Genomic DNA, 7365 nt, shown 5'->3' on the forward strand with positions numbered 1-7365 from the left:
GGCGGAGGTTCGAGTCCTCCCTCGGGCATGGGTGTGTGTGTTTGTCCTTAGGATAATTTAGGTTAAGAAGTGTGTAAGCTTAGGGACTGATGACCTTAGCAGTTAAGTCTCATAAGATTTCATACACATTTTTTCACTATTAAGTAAACGCAGACTTTTAAAAATGAACGCAGAACTGAACTAAAAGTTATTCAATAAAAAGCAAATATCGGAAAGGCAATCATAATGAAGACAGGCGATAACACAATGCAATCAGCTACGATAATTTAACCGTGCAAAACGATCGAATGTTTCCACTCAGACCTGAATGCGTCGGACACCATCGTCTGCTTTCATTCAACTGCTCCCACAGACTAGTTTGCCTCTAGAGAGTGAATGAATAATTCAACCGATTCGTAAAACGACACCGGTTTATCCGGTTGCACGTGTTAACGGCGCGGCTCGGTCTTCCCTCCCAGTCTCTCAGAACAGTCCCAGCAGAATTGTACGTGAACAAATGATAGTAGTATATCATCGCTTGAAAAAACAGGATACACAGGATTCATGCAGTTTTATTTAAAAGGTAACGAATGTGTTTCGACGCCCTATTTCAGGAGTACCGTAGCGATTCTGCGTTCTTCCATTACGTTCGGAATGAGTATATTAACATTCGACGAACTACATCGGCGACTGAAGGATTCTTTACAGTGCAAGAATATATTCTTCACAAAAACTATTCGGCCTGTACATCTACAAATGTTGCCTATCGCTATCAGTTAAATGAAACAAAAATATTATTTCAGCATACTGCAAAGTCTTAATAATTTGTACTCAGTACATCATAATTTTACTAGGTAAGTTAACTATTGCAGGACCAGAGGCATAAAGAAATACATGATTTAAAAGTAATTTATTCATTTATTTATATTTGATATTGAGCAATAAATGGAGATTTTTCAAACATCTTTGAACTTGGATCCTGATTTTTCTATAAATATTGTAGAATCGTTTGTCGTTTTGCATAATTTTTTGCTTGACAGAGACAACCGGGATGGAACATACACAACCGATAATTGGACTTGTTAGTGCAGGCAGCTAGACAAGTACGCGGTGGAATTTCAGCAAATAATATGAACATGATAATAGATTCCTTTTTGACTACAGCTTTTCTGTAAACTGACTATTTTTGTAAATATATAATTTCTGGAAAAATTATTACTAATCCATTCAACGCAAACACATTTCTGAAAATGTTACGACAAAACATCTTTAAACCATAACTCACTAGGAATGGTCTATCAGACCGAGCGAAGACTTTCGAACTTGATCTCTAAGGTCAGTTGTGACGGAAAGCTCCTGCGCTCTCCTTACTCTCCTTAAACTGCCAGCCCTATAATATTTTGCTGTCGAGGTATCTGCCTGTTTCTCCAATAAAATCAAATGTGTTCTTTGTGGTGATAACAAAATTTTATATACCAGCAATGAATGTCAATTTCGCAGGCTTTCTTTTTGTACCGATAGAGTGGAATTTTTATGTACAAATTTAAACCCTGGAATTTAGTTTTATGTGGAAATTTACATGCTACAGAGATAGTATAATCTTGCAGGATATAAAATTCGGTTCTCTCAGTTCATTTGTGTACACTATTACAAAAAACGCACAAAATTATGTGATATTGTGTGGTAAATAGTAAAATGCTGCAGACTTCATTTAGTGCAATAAAATAAACAGGGAGCACTTAAACAACACTTAAATAATTGTAAATGTAAATGTTACATAACAAATTTAAAATTTCCAACCATTTAAACATAGGCGCCCCAGAGTCCCTACTTCATAGTATATGTTATAGAAAAACGTCACCTCGTGAGTAAAGGGTTAAAGGCTGTGCATAATGTCACTCTGGTGGCAAGAGCCTTACATGGATATTTCCACTTTGTGTGCGCCCTCGGTAACGGAGGCTGGTTCATTATATTTAATAATTCAGAAATGCTCATGGAGAAACTAAACAGTTTTGTGTATTCCAAGACAATTGGTATTGCACTGACTGTACATGACGTCATGAGCTTGAAAGAAAAAACATCGTTTAAAAAGGACAATCAAAATGATGTTTTTCTTTGTTTCTATCAGTCATAAATTTAGAGAATTTCACCCACATCTACCGGTCAGAACCAGTACGCGAAAACATTTAAAACATTATACAAAGTGTTCCCTTGCACTGATAATTAATTCACGGATTTCAAACCATGTGCCTCCTGACACTGATCTAAAACAAAAGATTTACTATTACTGCAGGAGTCTGGAGAATTCCACACGTGTTATAACAAAGGATGTGAGAACAAAGGAAACACCGAAATGTGCTGGGGTGATTGTATGCATGACTTAGTACATTTCTGCTTGTTATACGTATTGTTCAGTGGTTGAATTTTGGTACATTCCGTTAAAAAAAAAATCACGGGATGTGCTCTACATATTTGGTGAGGAAGTTGCATCTGTGTATATACATTACCCAATGACGTTACGCCGCGGTGGACGAGCGGTTATAGGCGCTTCAGTCCGGAACCACGCGGTTGCTACGGTCGCAGGTTCGAATCCTGTCTCGGGCATGGATGCGTGTGATGTCCTTAGGTTAGTTATGTTTAAGTAGTTCTAAGTTTAGGGGACTGATGACTTCAGATGTGAAGTCCCATAGTGCTTAGAGCCAATTGAACCATTTGAATGACGTTAGGTCTGCAGATCTTTCATGGTTGATTTTAGATTTTCTAATAGGCTCAAACTGTATGATAAATAGAGTTTTTGTTCGTTTGAATACTATGTATAAAACAGTAACGTAAAATGGGGTTACTTGGAGCAGCGGTGTAACTTCAAAAGATTTGCAGTTATCTTGTTTTCAATGTTGGCATCATGGTGTGCGTAATATAATTGTTGGTTTTGTGTGTGATTCTGAACAACCATACGATGAGCAGCAATTTTAGCAAGAAACTGAAGTAAATCAATGAAGTTCTTGCCCTCTATATATGGTTTATCTTGTTGATTATTAATGCTGTTAACAGGTAGTGAATCTTATTTCTATATAGTATTTCCCTTATCCTTATGAATCGTAAGTGTGTGTTTGGAGCTTACGGGCACTCTACGGCGATGTTATCAGCGCTCTGTCAATTGAAATGACAATGAAGAGAAAAGACTTCCACCGGGTATCACTACAATCTTGCAGTAATGTACTAGTGTCTGCATACAGTCACCCAGCAGGACATACCGGCGTTGCCTCCATTCTCACATCATTTCCTATAATACGTATGGAAACTTTTAGAACTCTTGAAGTAACAGTAAATCTGTTGCATCAGATCTGTGTCAGTAGGCAGGTGGGTAATGATCAGTACTAGGAGACTACTATGTTCTAAATTGTGTGTGATCCTGCTCATCATCATCAGTTATCTGCTATATTAGCAGGTCCTTTGCCTCTCCATTTTCTGCGATCCATTGCTTCCTTCTTAAGGCTGCTGTATGTTGCACCGTCCATCATGTCATCCAGTATCTGGAATCTCTTCCTTCCTCGCTTCCTTTTCCCTTCTACATAACCTTCTAAAACTGTTTTTATCAGTCCGTCATTCTTTCTTAATATATGCCCAATCCAATTTCTTTTTCTTCTCTTTATTACATCTAGTAACTGTCTTTTCTCTCCCACTCTTTTCAGTACCTCTTCATTTTTTACTCTGTCCATCCAACTTATTCTTTCCATCTTCCGCCATGTCCAGATCTCAAAAGGCTCCAGCCTTTCTCTGTCTTTTTTCCTCATAGTCCATGTTTCAGCGCCATATAGAAGAACACTCCATACAAGACATTTTATGAGTCTCTTTCTGAGTTCTCTGTCCAGACCGCTGCAGAAGATTCTTCTTTTCTTATAAAACGCCTCTTTTGCCATTGCTATCCTTGTTTTAATTTCTGTGGTGCACTTCCAGTCGGTGTCTATCCTGCTTCCAAGATACTTAAAATTTTGCACTTGTTCTAGTGTTTCTCCATTCAGCACAATTTTTATTCCCTTATTTCCTCCTATTGCCAATACTTTTGTTTTATTTGTGTTAATTTTCATTCCATATTTTTTTCCGTTAGTTGCAATGGTGTCCACCAAATCCTGTAATTCTTTTTCCCCTGTGGCTAGAAGGACCATGTCATCAGCAAATCTCAAGCACCCTACTCTTCTTCCTCCAATTTCTACTCCTTTGTCATCTAATGAGCATTGGTCAATCATATTTTCCAAGTACAGGTTGAAAAGAGTAGGTGATAAACAGCATCCTTGTATTACTCCTTTCCCTGGTCTGATCCAGTTTTTACTTTCTCCTCTCACTTTAATTGAAACTTTTGATTAAGGTATAATGAGTTTATAAGTCTTCTGGTTTTCCAGTCCACTCTCTTTTCCCTCATAATAGTCGCCAGCTTATCCCAAACCACATTGTCAAATGCCTTTTCTAAATCGATGAAGCACATATATAGGTCTCTTCCTTTTTCAATAAACCTTTCTCCCAAGATTCGTAGGAGCCCTATTGCATCTCTGGTGCCCGTATTCCGTCTAAAGCCAAACTGCTCCTCGCCGAGATTCTCCTCTATTACTTTTTCAAGTGATCCTGGTACTGGTCGGTAGATGTCGGAAAAGTCTCTAAATTCGTAGTTGATTTTAGATTATCTAATAGAATCAAACTGTATGATAAACAGAGTTTTTGCCGTTTACAGGTTTTCCGTAAAACTAATTACGAGGAACAAAGTAAAACATACATTTTCGTAATTTTATAAACATTGTAGTTTAAACGAGTTGTTTTTAATTCACGACGTCATATATAGCCTACGTAATACTCAGTGTTTCTGAATACACAACACAGTTTTATTTCTCCTTGATTATTCCTGAACTGTTACATATGAAGAATCACCTTGCGTGGCCGAGGACGCCCACGGAAATATCCCTGTGATGCTGTTGCCAGTCGAGAAGCAATATCCACTGCCCTATTTAAGTGACTGAACAGCATACTTATCGTATTCACCTTTTCCCTTATCGCTTATGTTTTGAAATGCTTCACCCAATTTCTTGCACACATCCACGCTTTTCTGTGTATTTTCTAGCGTTTTGTCCTACAGAACCGGTCTTTCAGCCACTAAAGAATTTAATCACTAATGTTTACCAAACCTTACGTAGCCCTACTCGAAGAAGTTGCGAAAACAAAAAGAATGACAAATAACCTCAGAACGAATTTACTGATAATCACGCTGTTGTTGCCTCGAAGACCGCTGTGCCGTGCGTGGAAGGTGCGATGGCGTCACTGTAAGCCACTACTCCATACGTGACTGTGCTAACGGGATGGCAGCCGTCCACTGCAGTGGGAGCGCCCGGCAACTTTACGGCTGCTGTGTGCCGTTTGGATGGCAACAGCCCGTGCCGCGCAGATATGAAAGCTGTCATACGCCATTCCATATCATGATTGTGTACGTGGTACCGTATATACATTTATTGGACAAGTGCAAAAAGAACCCATGCCTGTGCTAGTACCTCTTAACGTCACAACAGAGCATACTCCTCACGTCGCCTCCGTGGCGCAATCGGCTAGCGCGTTCGGCTGTTAACCGAAAGGTTGGTGGTTCGAGCCCACCCGGGGGCGCAAATTTTAATCATTAAATACGTTACATTCCATTGTTATGTAAGTGAAACAATATCAATATCATACTCTTCCGAAGCCAACTGCCGCTAATGCAGCGTCTTGAACTTCGTTGCGATGCGGTCATACAAGTGGGAGTCATTGTCTTTCTCACAGCAAGCTACGAAACTGTGCAGTTCATTAGAACTTTTTAATCACCCCTAAAATTCTGAATACTGCGTAACGTTGAGAAAAATTCGGTTTCTTAAATGATTCTCACAAGGACATGCATCTTTAGGCAAAGTCGTGGCTTCGTTCAAGAGGTGTGTTTATGTCTTTCTCAGTTTTATTTGTTCTTCATTTTATGTGAATTGATGATGGTGGTAGTAGAGGCGGACCGAATACGTCCAAATTTCCCTCGAAAAATAAGGCCATCAGTACGTATTGACTAACGAGAACGAACCTGCAGTTTCGACGGTAGGTAGTTATCGTTAAGTAGAATCCTCGGCAATGACTAACTAGCGACTACCTAGCGGCCGTACCAGCGTCGAGAGTACAGCGTACAGTGCTTCAACCTCTCTTCAGAACTAGAAAGTTCACGAAGTGTGTTTCACTGTAGGGGTTTTGAAGCAGAAGTTAGTTACAGTTGCGCTGTTACGTCCCTCGAATACGACACTTTACTAAACGTATTTGAAAACAGAAAGTTTACAATCACAGTGTATAGCACGTTTTACTGATGACAGTGAGACAGTGACTTTTCAAGAGAACTACGTTCTCTCTTTTTTGTTTTTTGTTTTTTTTTGTTTTAAATGAGGTTTGTGCAGTGCGCAATGGGGAGACGCACGATGGAAATTATTAAAAGAGAAAGGAAAGCAAATAAATCGATCGAAGAACATACTGCAGTGTGACATAATTGATGACTGCAAGTGAAATGAAATGTTTAGTAAATGTAGGAAGCCGTACGGAAGGTTAGATAACCAAGGTAGTTCTTCGCTATATTCTAAGAGATAAGAAAAGCCCACTAGTGGAAGTTACGAGTATGTGAACGACATTAGAAAACATGAAGAAGCAACGTGATGCAAGTCACACAAAGCCATAATTCATTCGATAGTCTAAAGGGTTCTTTTATCCAGCAGTAGGCGTCAAATGGCTGGTGATATTATTTGTTGTTTAATAGTCCAAAATATGTAAGCAGTATTGACAATGACAAATAACTTTCTAATGGTATAACGACTTAATTGTGTGACTTAAGAAGTAGCTAAAAACCTACCTCATCCCTGAGTTACGCGTAAGTTGTAATAGCTATGTTATGGTTAGCTGTCTCAAGGATCTCAATAATTTTGAGGGGGTGTCATCTACTTCAGGAGGTTTGTTTCAGCTAAGTTCTTTCAGAGCTCTGTCGAATTCCTCCCATAATATTTTATGCCCCATATCATGTTCATTTACTTCCTTTCCTGTTTCTATAATATTTCGTCCAAACTTGTCTATAATATTTCGTCCAAGTTTAATTCCCTATGTAAGTAGGCTGTTTATGTTTTCTTATTGGCAACGTTACGTAGCGCTCTGTATGAAAATCACTGGCTGTGCTGTGTGCAGTCTGTGGCTAGTTTTGCATTGTTGTCTGCCACTGTAGTGTTGGGCAGCGGCAGCTGGACGTGAACAGCGCGTAGCATTGCGCAGTTGGAGGTGAGCCGCCAGTAGTGGTAGATGTGGGGAGAGAGATGGCGGAGTTTTGAAATTTGTAACACTGGATGTCATGAACTAATA

General features: G+C 39.2%; 1 non-coding gene across 1 annotated transcript; it reads left to right on the plus strand.

Annotated features, from left to right (window-relative positions):
• The first annotated feature begins 5548 nt into the window (after nucleotides 1-5548).
• On the plus strand, nucleotides 5549-5622 carry Trnan-guu (transfer RNA asparagine (anticodon GUU)). The gene has a single exon. It is a non-coding gene; the product is annotated as a tRNA-Asn (tRNA).
• The last annotated feature ends 1743 nt before the right edge of the window (nucleotides 5623-7365 follow it).

Source organism: Schistocerca cancellata, chromosome 1 (assembly GCF_023864275.1).
Source record: "Schistocerca cancellata isolate TAMUIC-IGC-003103 chromosome 1, iqSchCanc2.1, whole genome shotgun sequence".
Classification (NCBI taxonomy): domain Eukaryota; kingdom Metazoa; phylum Arthropoda; class Insecta; order Orthoptera; family Acrididae; genus Schistocerca; species Schistocerca cancellata.